Genomic DNA, 19,218 nt, shown 5'->3' on the forward strand with positions numbered 1-19,218 from the left:
GAAAGAGAGGCGAAAAAGTTACGTCACCCTTGTAACGTTTTATAGCGACTGAATTACGAAGAAGAAAATATAAATCTCCGACATGTTCAACATTCACCATTAGTGCATGGTTTTTGTCGACATTTACCGGTGTAAGTCAGAAATAAGGGTATTTAGCAAATATTTCAGACATACTCCAAGCGACTATGTGAATGTCGACATTCACCAGATTTCGGTCTTTCACGGTAACAAATACACAAATCTATAGAAATACAAGTTCATAAATACTCAAACCTTCAAGTCTCCAAATTTCCAAATCCTTTAATTCTCAAATCCTCAAATCTCCAAATCCCCACATCCTCAAATCTTCAATCCCCTATTTCTTAAATACCCAAATCACAGGTTTCGAAATCTGTAAGTCCCCAAATCTCGAACTTTTCGAATCTTGAATTTTTTGAACCTTCTAATCCCTAAATCTCCAAATCCCCAATTTCTTGAATCAATACATCCCCAAACCCCCAAATCTCCAAATAGCAAATGTCCGAACTTCCACATCTCAAAATTCCAATAATCCCGAATCTCTAATTACCCCAACTCTAAAAATTCTAAACTTCTTTAATTTATAAATCTTCAAATTTGAACTTATATGTTCATTTAGTCTCAATTAACAAACCACAAGTCAGAACGTTTCAGTTGAACGTAAACGCTGCAGCTGACTTTGCAAACTTCCGGCCAGGTCAGCTCATAACTTCGCCTCAGAGTTTCTGTTTTGAACTCGAAGGGACAGGGTGTCTTGTACTGGCGTCTTAATTGCTGCCTGGACAAACGTGATTTTGGTAGCCAGAACTGTCACTAACGGGTATATGTTTCAACGGCATCGAAATTGTGTGCGAAGACGGTGAACAGGTTAATCGACATTATTATATAGGAAATTACAAGGAAAAGTGATGACGTCCAATCACAATTTATTTTTATTACTTCATCGAATCGAAATCTTCTGTTGAAAAATAACAGTATTTATTGCTGCAATAGACACCGTTAAAAAAGTACAACAGAAATTTATAACAGAAATACGACGTGATTAGTCAAAAGCATACAGTTTTAACTTCGTAATGTAATATACTGCACAGATTGTAAAACAGTTTTATCATATTTCTTTACCAAATGAGAATATAGTTTTATTTTAAACGCAAGTTTTAAATGCAAATTTTATTAAATTTATATAAATTTTAAATACAAGTTTTATTCTATTTGTGTAAATTTTGAGTACAAGGTTTAATCTATTCATATAAGATGCAAAATTAGGTTTAATGTATTTTTACGAATTTTAATTATATTATATGTAGTTATTTACCAAATAAGAATATTTCGTTTGATCAATTCGTCTCATATAATTGTTACTTAAATCGTTTTTAATTTTACCTATTTTGACAATAATTCAGAAAAATATACTTGACTTTAAAAATAGATCTATGTTTTTATTTCAATTAAATGCGTCTATAATGTATATTACATAAATGTATGATAGATTCAATAAAATCATATCCTTTAAATGTTAGAACATTTTTAAATTATAGCTGATCAACTTGAATAGTAATTTGATATTTTATTATTTCAAATAGTCTAACTTTCAATTTTACATATTCGCCTAACACTGATCTTCATATTGATGAAACATTTGTTACTATTGAGATATAAGTAATTTTGTGTGCTACGCGTGAGTATGTATGTATGTGTTTGTGCGCAGCGCTGCAAGATCGGACGCGTTTGGAAAGAACAAATGAATTTCGCGTTGCGAATATGTCGTACGGTCACGATGAAGTCTTTTGCTGCGGTGCGCGTTATCGGCGTTTATAATAATAATCCTGATTAATAATTAAATAAAGTTATATTATTTTGTTCATAAAGTATATTAAGAGTATGCAAGTGTATTTATTTTTATTGAGAAAGGAACCATTCATTTAACAGTTACTTTTCAGCTTTCTTTCGTTACTTTTTACCTTTCTTCTTTGTGTCTCCATTCATCTATCTGCTCTATCTATTTTCTGTTGCTAACAAGATGACAGTGCAAGACATCATTCGCTCTACTCTCATTTTTTTCATTTTTCCTTTTCTCGTATACACAATGTAAATTACTCGCTGAGTATGCAAATGAATCTACTTAACGTTGATTAGTTGCATTCAGGAATGATAACACCGTGTTTCGAGGCATGTTTGTTAAATTTATTCAAACAAAAAACTGAACATGTTCAAAGATAGAACAGAGCATGGTCTCTTACGTATCCAGTTTAATAAATGCGCATGAATGAAACATATTACATAATTTCATTGTGCAAAGGAATTTCCTAAGACGGTAATATAAGCTGTATATCGTAATAAAATTAGCTAACTGTATATTACTTCATGAAAACCTTTGGTTAATTTTTACTTGACAATTTTAACACGTTGGATGATATTTTTTTTTAACACTCGTAATGTTCATATTCCTAAATTTTCTAGCTCGTAAAAATGATCAAATTAGGAAAAATATTTTGTGTAACATATGTGTACTTGATATATGGTCATTTTGACAATTTAAATTTTCATACAACTTTTATTATGTAACTGGTATAAGTAGATGCAAATAAATTTTGTAACGAATAAAGAGTTATTAATTGAAAGTTATTAAATGAAAAACGTAACTATTATTAATGACCATGTTCTGAATAATTGCAATATTTTTAATTGCAGCATTTAGCGTTTTAAACGCTTTCAATATCGAAATACATCAAATAAAATAAATAACTGCTCATATTCATTATAAACCATATTAGCCAAATGTTCCTTCTGGTATATTACTCTTTTCATTTTGATGAGAGACTTTCTGATATTTTATTGGAATTCAATATTCAATATTGTAATAGCCCGTTATTAAATACTACCCACAGTCGTTTAATTGTTCAATAATTTTTATAATACGTCGAAGCATGTTTTACATCGTCCTATCTTTATTAAAATTAACGAATACAAGAAAAAATATAAGTTCACAAATTGCACGAATGAAATTGAACCAGTAACCTTCAAACGAAATTTAATCGCGATAACCCGATCTATAAAAGTTTCAAAGATGTTAAAATTATACTCTGCGCCTTCATCGTTCTATTTCTTTTAGATCTCGAGGAACTTCCTTAAAATAATCGACTTCAAGAATACCGTCGGACCTTTTCCTTCTTTTTTCAACGGAAAGGCGTCGATACACGAGCGAATGTGCGATATCTGGAGAATCGATCGATCGAACGGACACAGACGTTCGATAACGACAACGTTTGACGTGCTTCCACGGCTATAGAAAGGTCTTTGGCGGAGGTTATTGCAAGTGTGCGTTAAACAGGACGTTTAACCTTTCACAAGGTATAAGCAGGTCGCATGTTCGCGGTTCCCACGCGACGGATGTTCCGTTCTGGTACTCGAAATTTAAGTTATCCCAACAGTGAGATGAAAATGGTGGCGTTATTAACCAATCGCTCCTGCAAATTGGAATAAAAAGTGAAATTAACTTTAAAACTGTCAGACGAGTCGTTTCATCTATTCACAAAATCTTTTTTAAATTATGAAATGGAGTCGCTTTTCTTAAAATTTATAATTTTTGAGATACACAGAATTGATATATACGTTAATTCATGTTTTATCGTCTTTTTTGCATTTCTGTTTTATTTTTAATTTCAAATTGTATATGCATTATGCATTGGTAGATTTAATGTCGAAGTAGCGCTGATAATTATCGCTTCTCCATATTGAAGTAAAAAGAGAAATTAAGACTAGCCAATTAAGACTAAAATTGGACTGAGAAATTAAAACTAGTCAACACAAGATAGCCAACATTTGACTAATTCATAAATTTTCTTTTTTAAATTATAAAATTGTGGTACTTTTCGTAAAACCTGTTGATTTCTATAAATATAGAGAATTGATGTGTGTATTAATTTATGTTTCAGTTTTCGCTTATTTATTCTTCTATTTGATGTTCAGCTTCAAATTATAATGTGCGTCATACGTCGGTAGGTTTAGTGTTAAAGATGGCGCTGCTAACCGAAAACTGTTCCGCCATGTTGGAATAAAAAGAGAAGCTAATAATAAAATTCCACGTTAGGGAAAAAACAAAAATGAAAATATATCTGTAATGAAAAGACGATGTTATTTAGAACATTGTGATAGTTTCAAATACTTAAGTACCTAAAAATTTACCAATTTAAATTGTAACACCACAAATAATAGGAAATAACTTGTTAACCAATAATAATGAATGAAACATAATTTTTTCTCAACTCAATCTGTAAAACGTCAATTTTCAAAACTTCTTCAGCAAGTAACACTTAAAATGTTCTTCTTGTCGCTGTGATCGAATATATGATTATCGAACGTATGAAATTGAAATACGACGAAAAAAGTAAATTATTTAATCCACTTATTTCTATACTAACTAAATACTTTTGTGTCCATTTTGCGAATATTTCAGGATCACAAAATATGACAAAAAATTTGAATTGATCGAGTGAGAAATCTAGAAGGTTATTGGTTTTCCAATAATTATATTTATTTGACATGGAATTTTCATGCAGAATCCAATAGATTATTTATAGTTAAATTGAGGCAAAGTTTAAGTTCTTTTAATAAAAAGAAAATGTAATAATTTAGTTTACAAAATATACTAACAAATCACGTTTTTAACTTTTCTTTATTTCCTTGTGCTAATTGTCACAGTAGAAATAATCATGCTTAGTGCAACATGATCCAATATACATAGAATATTAAGGATTTTAAAACAAATACATTTATATCATTAAATGTGCACTATAACAATTTGTAAATAAATAAAAATACCATAACGAAATTGATACATAGAATGTTCCACCAACACCATTGAACATTATCGTTCAATGTTCAATATTTTTTCATTAAAATATTTTAATAGCAAGTGTTTCCGAAATACTTATCTCTTAAAACGAAATAGTTCTTTTTAAAGATTATCGGGAAATGTTGAATCAGTTTGTTATTAAGCAACGCGATGAATTTAATTCCACAAAGTAGATATAAAGCACATACTACATCAAATTAATCAATCTCTGCTTTCGCAACCGTTCCATGCATGGCTTTCTTTTTATCTTCATCTACCATCAAAATAACTAGATGTGCTAACAGAACGAAACGAAAACGTCAAACGTACGCTTTTCTGAACGCATTATTCAGTTTTTTATGTATATACTCGTTATTGCGAAAAGAAATCGTAAAAGAAAAAAATAATTCAAATTACAATTCCAAATCAGTGAATATGTTCTTGATTATTATAACTTGAATGTTATTGCGATATGTGAAATTTTCAGGAATATTTCTACGCATTTGATCATTCCTTGAGTAGTAAAGTGTACATTTTAAATAAAAGAAGTTTTAAAAGAAGTATTCTTATTAAAATAAAATGTTTTATATATGATCAAATCAGAAATTTTTTTATTTATAAATTGTTACATTTTCGGAGTTTCGAAATATGGAAATTACAAAATTTCTGCACTGTTAAATTCCCATGTTTTCAAATTCACTAATTTTCAAATTCTCAAGTGCTAAAGCTCCAAAATCCCAAAATTCCAAACTTCTCAAATTCCCAAATATCAAAACTCTATAATTCCAAAATTTTCAAATTTTCAAATTTTCAAATTCCAAAATTTCAAAATTCCAAAATTCCAAAATTTCAAAATTCCAAAATTCCAAAATTCCAAAATTTCGGTTAAGTTCAAGAAAATGGGGTACCCTCCGATTTAACTGATTTATATATCAAAAGAAAGCCTTTGACTTGGCGATTGCAACGGTGGTCATCCCAACCAAAGAACCCAACCAAAATTTCCAAATCTTTAAATTCCAAAATTCCATGTTACGTACGCCGATGATTTTTATTTTTTGGAGTTGGATATTCGAACATAGTCGAAGACCACCGCAAAGAGGGAGTTTAGTCTTGCCTAGCTTTTCCAATTACCAGGGTTTCCTTACTAGGCTTCGCTCGGGAACATCTAACGTCTTCGGACCAACGTGATGAAAATTCGTTAGACGAAAATGTCGCGTTGATTCGTTCCCACCGTTTCCACCACTACTCGTTTTCTACCCATTTTTGGAGTATAAAAAGGGTTGTGAAGAAGACGCATCGGCCCCATTTAATTCGTGAACGTCGTCTAACGTGGAACCTCTGTCCGAGTACAATTAGAATCACCGCGTTGAATTAAAAGAAGTCATTTTTGAGCAAGATCGGATTAGAGTCCCCTTCAAGCATTAATAACCATACAGTACGTATAGTTTACTGTTAGGCATTTTTCCAAAGTACTTTTGGGTCCCCGTTTCGCTTGTTTTTCGTTAAAACTAGGCAGGATTAGATTCTCGCTTTGTCGGAGCCGAAACTATTCAAACTAAACTTAAACTCAAATCAGGATCAATTCTTGTAACATCACCTTAACTGACAAATACACTTGAACATTTGTAATACCGGTTTTGGGAAGAATATATTTTCAATCATTTATTTTAAACTTAATTTTGCCTTTGTTAATTATAACCAAAGTCCCAACAACCCACCAGTCGGTATATTTTAGCCGCTCGAGGTATACTGGTATATCTTTGGTACGAGCACAAATATTAACATTTCCTGCGACACCCGGCGTTAGCCATACGTCGGTTCGTCCCCGCGTCTACTTTCTTTCGGCGCTCAGGTTGACTAACAAACCTGAGTTAGCCTAGTAACACTACCTTTACCAAAATACAGCCCCCAGCCACGTGGCTGTGACCCCTCCGGCTCGTAACATAAAAAATTTTCAAATTTTCAAATTCCAAAATTCCAAAATTCTCAAATTCCAAAATTCCAAAATTCCAAAATTCCGAAATTCCAAAATTTCCAAATTTTCAATTGCCAAAATACAAAAATTTTCAAAGCCCAAAATTTTTAAATTCCAGAATTTCAAATTTCCAAAATTCCAAAATTTCAAAGTTCCATAATTCCCAAATTCCCAAATTTCTGAATTCGCAAATTCCTAAATTCACACTTTCTCAAATTATAAAATTTTCAAATTTCGATTTTTCATATCTCAAATCTCCAAATTATCAAACATCCCAACTGCCGAAATTTGAAATTCAAGAAGTCTCAAAGTCCTTAATGTTTAATTTCTAAAAGTTACAAACTTCCTAATACATAAGTACCCAAATACCCACACCGCGACCTTCTAAACTTATCGAATTTCAAAGTTCGTAAATTCTACATCCTGAAATTTCAAGATCTCACCCATACTCTCTAATTTCCAATAGTCCTCGTTTATACCTAATACTGTACACTAACAATAACAATAAACGCACGAAATTTTCCAGCAAACAATTCTAGTTTGTTAAATAATTAGAAACTATAGACTAATCGGTCATTTTTCTCTTTCAGTAACGTCAACCCCATTCAATAATATTTCGTGCCAAACGAAAATCAACAAAGAATAAAATCTGACGAACAACACCGCCAATCGAGGCTTGATATTCTCTCTTTTTTGTTCGCGCGTGAACGTTTTTTCGATATCAAACACACAAGCATTCGAAAATTCGATCGAAAAGCAAAGCATGAAAAGCAGAGCGAAAATATTTTATAGTTACACGTGATCGAGGCCGAGTGCAACGAATTTGACGCATTCACCGACCTTTCTATCAAATTTCATTCATCGACGCATCGCGAGCGCCGATAAAAATAATTCTTTGAAAAAAATGCTTCCGTGCTATGGAATTCGATGGATCCTCCATCGGAGGATAACGAGCGTGCGACGCTCTTTTTTTTTTTATTTTCGCTACAATTTATCGGACAAAAGATCCCGAACTCGTTATAGAAAATAGAAAGGGGAACGGCAATTATTGGAATTTGTGAAATTTCTTTCGAATGAAATTTGCGGAATTTTAATTGTCGACGAATTATTGCTGTTTAGTGAACATGAATGTGGACATGAAATTAGATATGGACAAATTAAAATACTAGGCGATAAAATTCGAACTGTTTTATGCGATAAATGTTAAATGAATAAAAATTGATGGCTTCATTATATTTGTTTATTCGTGTTTATATTTCAATTTTAATGTAACCTAATTTGAAACAGGAATAATTAAATAAAAGCAATAGAAGACGATAACGAATGTAACTATTTTTAGTTCTCTTAAAAAATGATAAAATCATATTAAATCAATTAAGGGACTCAAATTGTAACTTATACAACGATAAGTTTGAATGCAATCATAAGTAAGTAAAAATGTATGCAATCATAATTATATAAGCTGAAACTTGCAATTTATGAATTCATTAGTAAAAATAAATTCTTGTGTAAGAGAGGGAGAAAATATTTTATATAAACATATATTCTGTATGAACACGGACAATTACTAAGTACAATAATGTTTGAAAAAACGAAAGATCTTAGTATGTTAAAGCAATTAACATTTATTCAACTGTAAAATTCTGAATGTAAATATGTAGCATCTAATGTGACGTGAAAAAATGTGATGTAACGCAAATGTAAATGTAAAGATGTAAAAATATATGATGTAACGTAAAAGTAAATGTAATATAAATATATAATGTTATGTAACTACAAAAAGAAACATAAAACAATAAGATTATTTACCAGAATATGTCGTTTGGCGAGTAGATAGCAGGTTCGGTATTAGTTTACTAGTAATAAGAAATATGTATATGTAACGAGATGTACGAAACCTTATCAACACGTCTGCAACATTATCAAAGAACACGTGATAGAAATTTGACTCACGTTTTAAGCGTGCTCGGTCAAGTTGACTTGAACTTCGACGCTCAGTTATGTCGACCTCAAGACTAAAATACCAAACTGTCACGGGTGTAACTCCCCTTGTAACCGAAACGGACGTTAGTTGCCGCACACCTTAGAACAATGTTGCAACTGCCATGTAATTTGCAACTTCCGAGCTCGATACACGTTTTGAGTATTTCTCGACGGTTCCTGTTACCGTCACAGCCACGTCAACCCGATCGAACGAAGTTTCGAACCGCGGTACTGTAACAATTACAACAGCTTTCTGCTGGCAGAATGGACACGATTAATTTCGTCACAATGCTCTTGGTTTTCAACCACCTCTAATGGTGCGCCATTTCGCTGCTGTTCAATTTGGTGCGATTGAAACGTGTCTCGAAAGTGTGCGATATGTTGCAATGCACGGTGGATTTCTTTTAGATAGTCACGCAGGTTCTATCATTTGTATACGTTTATTTGTACAATTACTAACACTTTTTGTTGATAACTTTCTTCATATTTTGTTGTTAGCAGGTTTTTACTTTATTAAATTTTCATATTTTGGTGTTGGCAGCTTTTAATTTTAGGACCTTAAGATTTTAAAATTGATATCCTTCATATTTTACTGTTAATATCTTTTAGTTACACTGATATCAAATTATATAACATTTCATTATATAAGTTGCATTTCACTAGATGAACTATATTATTTTAAAACATAGAAAGTTATTGTAAAATATTTTTTCCAAGCTTCCACGCCTTCCATATTATATCAAAATTACACCAAAATTAACAAATGATATGACTATCACTATATGTACATATATGTATATTAACGTATACATCAATCTAAATATGAATGTATGTAAATATGATCACATGTGATCATATAATGTGATCATATCATGAAAGTTTATAATTTAAACAGTATGATAATTAAAAAAACAGAGAATTAATCTCTACATAATTTTTCTCAGATAAAATTAATGAATCCAATTAAGAAAATTGAAGAAATGGAAATGTGACACCTACTCCCCTTATTGTATTCCTGCAACACTAAATAAATGTATAAGCAAAGTCAGTCCAATTAATTACAAAACAATCTAAAATCTCCGTATAAATAATAAATGACCTAACCATAAAGTTGCATGTTCATTCGAGAGTTAATCGCACAAATTCCGTTGGCCACGTGTACATCCATGCAGGTACACAGTGAACATGTGTATCGCACCCTGTACACGTCAGTTCTGCGAAGCAGGAACACGAGGGTGACCGAAAGGATGGTGGGAGAACACGGTGGGCGGATCGATATTAAAATAGTGACCGAATTCCAACGTGCCGCAACCTACCCTAACATCCACGGCTCTCACCCTTAAACTTGCCTTCTTTCGTGGACGCAGCCCTCCCCGTGTTCCCGTTTCGCACCCCTTTCGGCGAGATACGCGTTCAACGTTCGCTGCAAAAGTTTCCTCGTTGCGGGGAGGAAAAGAAAAACAGCACCATAAACTGCTAACCGAAATTCCGTGGGAAAGCGTTTCAACTACTCCAATGAAAAATAACCTCTCGAGTATTGTTGTTTAACCTTCGACTAACGATTTAACCTCCGTAATCTCAATTTTTGAAGACGCAATGATTACTTTGGACATTTAGAGTTCTGAATTGAGATGAGTTATTGAGATACATTTGATATGTATAAGTATACGGCATAATATGTTGTTCATATGTACATTATTTATACTAGAATAATGTCGTGTTTGGAGAAAATTTGAATGGTGATTTACAAAAAACATTTTTGATTCTCAATTTTTTTAATTTCTTAATTTATTGAATTTCTAGATGTTTGAATATTTTTAGATTTTTAAAATTCCCAAATTCTACAATTCCATATTTTCAAAATTCCAAAATTCTGAACCTCCAATTCCAAAATTTCGAAACTCCAAAATTCCAAAATTCCAAATTCCAAATTCCAAATTCCAAATTCCAAATTCCAAATTCCAAATTCCAAAATTCCAAAATTCTACAATTCTAAAATTTAAAAATTCTGAAACTCCAAAATGCCAAAATTACAAAATTACAAAATTTCTACTCATTCAATTCCTAAAAATTCTTCTTCCAAAATTTATAAATTAAAATATTCAACATTCAATAATAATTAAAATAAACTAAAATCATCAAATTTACAGTTGGTAGAACGTTTTCAACAATGAGTACGTCGAGAAATAACAGATATGTCATTCAGCAGCAGTAAACAAAAGCATGCATAAATTAAAAGTAAGATTTTTTTTTCATGAAGAAATACGTCAAAACGTGCACTGAATTAAATGAACAGTACTGAACACGTGTCATAAACAGAGACAAGTTTTTAAAATATTTTTCAGGACTTTCATTCAACAATTGCACATTCATTTGTTTTCCACTGCTAAATGATATCATACTTTTTTCTGCGATCATGCAATAAAATCTGCTTCTCTGTTACGCCTCTGTGATTCATAGTTGAAAACATCTTGCATTTGAAATTTGTGACTATACTTCAGAATTTTGTGCAAACTTTATGTTTCTAGCAATTATTTTCTGTTTTTAGGTTCAAGGCAACTGCACATTTTTGTGGTAAATATACGTTTTTACCAGTTCTTTTCTTTCTTTAAATTCCAGATGACTGGAAGTACTATAATTTGAACATTTTACAAATTTTTGTTCTCACGTTTTACAAATTCTCAATAATTTAATTACGCTTGCAAAATTTCTGTTCATTTTTAATTTAATAATTTATGAGAGATTTTTCACTTTTTTAATAAAATTATGTAATTTACATTTTTCTTACATGACTCGATATCCAATAAATATATAAACAGCTGTAGTCAATTAATATCTTTTACATATATTATTATTTACTTTATTGCTTGCTTTAATAAATGTCTAACATTCTAAAAGTTTACTGTTTTGTATTTTATATTTTGCTCAATTTTTAACATATTTTAAGTATTGAACTTTCAATGCATATTTTAAGCATTAACCTTTCGTTATCAATTTTAAGTATTTTATTATAACACATTTAGGAAATCAGATATTTCTTTAGATTAAAAACTCTAAAAATATATCACGTGTGAAATTTACCCCACGCGAATTATTTGAGCCTACCATAAACCTTTTATATCTTCCATTAAATATTGAATAATGTAATAGCATAACATTTAGTTGCCTTCTGTCGTGACCATCGACTTTTATAATAAAAAAGAAATCGCTCGGGTGAAATTTCACCCCTGATATTAACGTAATTTCCTTTGACGATGGCCACTGAAGGTTAAATTACTAAATGTCGTACTTGAAAAAAGCTGCAAACGTTACGTCAAATACACGAATACCTGCACTTTGATCCACAGAATCTGACACTGATTCACGGTTTGATTTCAAATAATTTTAGACAAGAAAATTGTAGAAAGTACATAATCATACTTTAATTAGCAGAAAAATTGTACGTGAACCTTAGCAGGAACATTAAATGAAAAGAAATGTAAAATTAAATTGAAACATACGTTGGGTTAACAATGACCCAACTCAACCGAGGATCTAAGACAGCTAACTATTTTACAACGTTATCTTAATAATACTTCTCGATCGTATTAAAATAATAGTGTACGGGTACGCAATTTAATTTAAACAACACGCACACCGAAATTACACGTTACTCTCGATCTTCAGTCCAGATTCATCGGACCTTTTCAAGCAGAAACAGCGCTATCGTTCGAAAAGCATGCAACATCATTTTTCTACGTTAAATGCCATGTTGCAGCGAATGAAACGCAGCATGTGCAATGAGATTAGGTTGCACGATGCTTACAGTAGAAAGTAACTAACGATTCACGTCGGAGAAGCGGATCTACGAGCTGTAAAACCTTTACGCTTGCTTTGGAAGCGCAAAAAAATCTTTGTATCGCGATAATCATTAGAACGTATTATTAAGAATGCTAACGAGCATGTTTCTCGTCGAAATCCTCAAAAGCGGGGATACCAAACACACAGGGAGTCGCTGTTAATTTTCCTGCAGAAACTTCGTTTCCACGTCTGGATTAATGCTATCCCTGAATTTTGATTAATTAATATTTATATAATAGTGGTATACGGCTGTACTCGTTAACATATAATACATGTGATTTCTTTTTATGCGAGTCATTCGGGACGGAAAGAAAATGGGTCTGCGCCGAATAGAGCAGAAAGTACGAATGTGAAATACTTAGGGTGGAAGTGAGACATTTTGACGTGCATGTCGTATTCACAACTCTGATAATTGTAATGTTTTTGAATCCTTAACATTTTTAGTTTTCAAATTTTTTAAGAAGTAATTGATTTATTAAGTTTTTAGGTTTACAAATTTGGGAGACTTCTGAATTTTTGAATACTTTACAAATTTTTCAAGTTTATGAATAATGTTATAATATACGACTTGTCAAGCTTAACAATTTAAGAGAATTTCAAAGACTGAAATTTTTGACCTTCTAAACTACTGAAGTACTAAATTATCATACTCCCCCATTCTCAAATTCTTAAATTTTAAATTCCTAAATTTCTAGGTACCTAAGTACCTAAATTTTTAAATTTCTAATTTCCTAAATCTGTAAATTCCTACATTCCTAAATTTTTGAATACCAATATTTGGACATTTTTAAAGTTCTTAAAATTCTGAAATATCCACATTTTCAAATACCCAAATTCCCAAATTCCTAAATCCAAGATTCCCTAATTCCTAAACTTCCCAATATTCCGATTGCAACATTTTGAAAATTCCTTAATTTCCAATTTTTTAACCTGTCAAATTCACAAATTTTTCACATCCCTAAATTTCCAAATTCCCAAATTCTCAAACCTCTAAATCCTCAAATCCTCAAATTTCTAAACTTCTGAATTCCCAGATTCCCAGATTTTCAGATTCCCAAATTCCCAAATTCCTAAATCCCCAAATCTCCAAATCTCCAAATCTTCATATCCCCAAATCCTCAAATCCCTAAATCTCCAAATTTCCACATCCCCAAATCTCCAAAACCTCAAATCCATAAATTCCCTAAACTCAAAATCCCCAAATCCCTAAATCCCCAAATCTCCAAATTTCTAAATTACCAAATTCTCAAATCCCCAAATCTCCAAATGCCCAAATTTCCAAACTCTCGAAACTCAAAATTCCCAAATTCCTAAAACTTCATACCCATAGTTCCCAACATTCCAATTCTCCAAATTTCTCAACTCTTAAAATGCCTCAAATATCCAAACTCTCAAATTCTCAAGTTCTCCACATCAGCAAATATCAAAACTATCAAACCCCGTTCCGAAAATTCAAAAATCCCTCAAATCAACGAATCTTCAATTTCCCAACTCTTGTACTTTAATCTACAACGAATACATTGAATAATTCGTACATTTTTGCTGCCATGCAATCAAGCTCCAAACTTTGAACAGAATTACGAAAAATCGGAAGTATGAACGTTATTCCAGCAAACGTAATGAACATTTCACGTAAAAGACATTCACCTTCGAAACGGGGAATTGAAATTCCACGTACAAAATAAAAAAGAATATTGAGAGAAACGTACTCGAGAACGTACGGTAACCAGCGATCACGAGTAAGCGGTTGAATCGCGAAACCACGGTGCATGCAAAATGAAATCATGAGCTAAAGCGGTGGTTACAGCTCCAGGCCATAATGCTCCGAAGAATTAAAAAATGATGAACCGGTACGCTCGAAAAAATCGTTGAAAATAAAAACAAAATTGCTGTTTGACTTCACTGTATTCCGTTCGAAGCAATTTACATTATTTTAATCAAAATTTGGCCAAGTGTTACTCGATCGTTGATTAACTTGCGCAAAAACGAAGCCATGAATTTTGGAGATTCTTGGTCCCTTGAAAGTTCGTCAATTTCTTAAGTGCAAAAATGAGAGTATGAATTATAGACACTTTTGATACTTTTAAAATTTATCAATGGATGCTAAAATGAAGGTGTCAATTATAGAAATTCTGAATATATATAAACTCTACCAATCTGTTTCCATATTAATGATAAGGGTTTTACAAATTCTTGGTCGCTTCAAAATTTGTCAATTTTTAGTGCAAAAATGAAGGTATGGAAATTTTAGATAGTTTTATAATCTATTAATTGTTTATATAAAAATAGGGGTACGAATCGTATAAATAGTTGATATTTTTAAAGTCTATCAGTTTCTATATGCAAAAATAAAAACACGAGGTGTAAAAATTCTGCATGTCTCTGAAACCTATCAATTTCTTCATGCAGAAATAAAGGTATGAATTCCAGAAATATATCGATATCTTTCAAATCTATCAATTCCTTCATGCAAAAATGAAAGTATGAATTGTAGAAATTCACGTTATCTAACCTATCAATATCTTTCATTTTTTTTCAGAATGTACACAATCTGTACGTACAATTTTTATGTCATCTAATTCTATGACGATATACTTTTCAACTCTCTAATCACTACTTCGTCAAATTATAAATTATCTACATATTCAAATGAAACATTTGAACTTCAAACATCCCCTATATTTTCAATTCTGATCCCCACTTCCCAAAGATGCTAACCTCAAAATCTTGAATTGTACAATTCTTGCATGTACAATTCTTGTGACATCTGATTCTATGACGATATACTTTACAACTCTCTAATTAACAATCACTACTTCGTAAAATTATAAATTATCTACATACTCAAATGAAACATTTGAGCTCCAAACATCCCCCATATTTTCAATTCTGATCCCCACTTTCCAAAGACGTTAACATCAAAATCCTGAACTCTTTAAAACTCCCGAACTTTCTAAAACCCCCTAGAAATCTAATATTCTGTAAAAGTTGTAATTGTCTTTGGTAATATCTGGGATGCTCGGCGTTCGCGGGCGCTGCCCCGCGCGGCGTCTATTCCCATCGCGATAATCGTGGTCCGTGGAACAGCGGCGGCACACCGGTCGAATAGGTAGGAAAAGTTGCATGTTAAGCCTGATAAACGAAACATAAAAGCAGCACGGGGGTGGCCGAATGGGTTGGGGGGTGAAGGAGCGTGGTACGGGGCCGGTGGTTGAACGGGGGTTGGAAGCAAACACGTTTGTGTGTACGGGCAAGTTGCGGTGGTAGCGTGAGCTTGAAACACACACGGCAAACTGGCCGCGTGTGCCTGGCGTCGACTATTTCCTTCTTTTTGCACGGCCCGATCGATACCGGCGACTTATTTTGGATTATTTTCAGCGGCCAGAGTGTGCGCGCCTTTTCTAAGCAAAGAAAAAAAGAAGAAAAAATGGAAATTCTCGCGGACCGGTGCATGCACCGGGGCTTTCTGGTAAATTTTGCTGCGACCGGCGTTCTCCAATGAGCACGACACGAAAAAACGTATTAGAGCGTGTAACCGGCAATTTTTGTTGCGGCTCGCCTCGCCGAGGAAAAAAAGAGGTGCAACCGAGTACAGCCTGTTTCAGAAATGGACGATGAAACTTGAAGATCACGTAATGCCACATTGTAGTAAGTGGGTGATTTACCTTCGTGGCTATTAGATACGGTACTCCAGAAAAAATATGGTCAACGCTTAATATTGATGGTTAATATTGATGGGACTTAAATTTGTATCGTTTTTAACGGTAGATGTTTATTCAATGTATTCGTCATTACCTTATTTTTTTTCAGATGCGTGTACGGCCTTGAACCTTATATTCTATTAGGGGATTTTGTTGAGATGCTTCATTAAGCAGACATTCTATTAAGAAGGTGTTTCATTGAGCAGATATATTATAAAGAAGATATTTTACTGGGGTACTTTATTAAAAAGGCAGGGTCTAGTATTGTAGAGTTTTTCGAAAATAGAAGGTACGTAGATTTTCAAAATATTATATTATTTTATTTTATTTCCGACAATGTATTTAGTACGACATGAAGGTGATATTGTTTAAACACTTAGTGGATCCCACATTTTAATAATTTCTTTATGGAATATTAGGTTGGAAACTATGAAACGGGTATTTTTTGTTTAGTCTGTGTTCAGCTGCGACTGAGAGAGATACATTGTAACGTGCGCTCGATATTTTTATTTATAAAGCTTAAAGGTATTCTTCTTACTCATTTTGTAAAATTTTTTCGTGTTTGTATCCCATTTTTATTTCATTTTTATCCTAAACCAGATGGAAACAAAATGCGATTTACATCTACTCTTCTTGTACGAGTTTAAATTAAATCATACCGTAGCTCAAGCTTCAAGAAATATTAATCAGGCATTCGGAAATAGATCCACCAATGAAAAAAATGCTCGATATTGGTTCCAAAAATTTCCTTCTGGCAATTTGAATATCGTCAATGAGCCGCGAGGAAGACGACCGGCCTATATTGATAACGAGGAATTAAGGACGACTGTGGAATCCGATCCATACACAACTAGTCGAACACTTGGAACTAGTCATACAGCTGTATTAAAACATTTGCGTGCAATAAATAAAGTCAAAAAATTGGACTCCTATGTGTCGGACGAATTGGCGCAACTGCAGATGATCGACCGCAAAAGCTCCAATTACTGTTGACAAATTAACTTCTCTACAATATGAAATTTTATCACATCTTCCATATTCACGAGAAAAGAAATACGATAACCAAAATGATATTACAAAAGACTTTGAATTGTTTGAATTTGCCCAATCGTTGGCAAAAAGTCGTAGATACCAATGGAAATTATTTCAATTGAATATAATAAATAATGTGAAAAATTGCGCTTTTCGTTTTTTATTTTCATTCAACGCCCGTTTCATAGTTTCCAACCTAATATTTCGAAATGCTAATGTAACTCATGATTCGCAACATAGAAACTGCAGTTACAGTAAATAAAGAAGTGAATATAAATGCACACGCGTTTGCACGAAATTCAAACTTTATACACGTTTGTGTATTATCTCTACCTAATTAAATAAAGTGCGTTTTTCTTATGTTCCAGACGTGTGGCTGCATTCAGTAATCTTTTCAGTGTCAAGTACCGTTTGCACTGTCTTAAAGTCAAGTACAACAAAGAGCTAAATATTTCACATTTCCTCTACTGCAAATTGATATATTACTGAAAACATCATGTTACACTTTGAAATCATTTCGATATTCTCTTCAATGCAGTTAAGGACATGTGTACTTATTTGTAAAACCCAAAATAACCTCGATTTCGCTATTAATATATTAATTTTGTCATCATATTATTTTCGAATTATTTTTTTATTGATATGATTGTATCCTCTATACCCTGCAACTTTTGCTGTAAATTGTTTTTCATCACATAGCTGCAAGTGAAAAATGGTGCGTTGCATTAAAACATCCTCTATTTAGATAGGTGAGAAAATGAATCTATTACACCATAAGGAACCAGGCCCACATTATTCCCATCAGTTTACTAATCACTCAACAGTTTTCCTCATAACATAATGTAAGTAATAATAAATATTGCTATAAACTTTTGTCAGATAACTAAAGCGGATGAAAAATGGTGCATCGCGTTAGAATACCCTGTATATCACATGTGTGAAAAGATGGTCCCATCATACCATAATTAGCTAGACCCACATTTTTCCCAGTTGACTGTACTCTTAACAGTTTTCCCCATAAAATGATGTAAGCACCAACAAATCTTGCTATAAACCTTTATCAGATAGGTAAAGCGAATGAAAAATCGTGCATCACGTTAGAAAACCTTGTATATTACATGTATGAAATGATGGTCCCATCATACCATAATTAGCCAAGCCCACATTCTTCCCAGTTGACTGTTCTCTTAACAGTTTTCCCGGTAAAATAATGTAAGTAACAACAAATTTTGCTATAAACTTTTGTCAGATAGCTAAAGTGGATGAAAAATGATGTGTCGCGTTAAAACATCCTGTCTACATGTATGAAAGGACAAACCTATTATACCATGACAAGCCAGGCCCACATTCTTCCCAGTTGACTGTTCCCTTGACAGTTTCACCCATAAAATGATGTAAGCACTAACAAATCTTGCTATAAACCTTTATCAGATAGGTAAAGTGGATGAAAAATCGTGCATAACGTTGAAGTACCCTGTTATATGTGTAAAAAGATGGTCATAACATAATTAGCCAGGCCCACATTCCTTCCAGTTAACTGTTTCCTTAGTTTTCCCTATAAAATAATGTAAGCAACAACGAATCCATCGGGCTTACTGATTCACAGTGGCAACATGTCGCTGCATGTCGCGCGTGGTAACCGTGATCGGGAAGTGGCGGTCGTGCTATTTAAACCGCGACGTATCAATAACGGAGTAGTTTTTGGCGGATTTCATTGATTTCCGATGGAGCTGCGCTGATGTGCAGGGACGCCGTCAGGTAGGCTACATGCACAACATTGTAATTGATTGGACCTGTGGCCTGATAACCGCTCGGCGACCTCACCAACCCGTTCG

The 19,218-nt window shown here is 32.8% G+C and overlaps 2 long non-coding RNA genes across 2 annotated transcripts in view; both read left to right on the forward strand.

The window, feature by feature from the left end:
* The window catches only part of LOC105662961 (uncharacterized), a 103,054-nt gene extending 94,499 nt beyond the window's left edge, over positions 1-8,555 (forward strand). The window contains exons 2-3 of the long non-coding RNA XR_001096447.2: positions 3,131-3,369; positions 7,418-8,555. This is a non-coding gene — a long non-coding RNA (uncharacterized LOC105662961). The remainder of the gene's footprint in view (positions 1-3,130; positions 3,370-7,417) is intronic.
* A 7,369-nt stretch (positions 8,556-15,924) lies between these two features.
* On the forward strand, positions 15,925-17,958 carry LOC105662962 (uncharacterized). The gene is made up of 3 exons (XR_001096448.2): positions 15,925-16,374; positions 16,461-16,640; positions 17,752-17,958. It is a non-coding gene; the product is annotated as an uncharacterized LOC105662962 (long non-coding RNA).
* The last annotated feature ends 1,260 nt before the right edge of the window (positions 17,959-19,218 follow it).

This window comes from Megachile rotundata, chromosome 7 (assembly GCF_050947335.1).
Source record: "Megachile rotundata isolate GNS110a chromosome 7, iyMegRotu1, whole genome shotgun sequence".
NCBI classification, from domain to species: domain Eukaryota; kingdom Metazoa; phylum Arthropoda; class Insecta; order Hymenoptera; family Megachilidae; genus Megachile; species Megachile rotundata.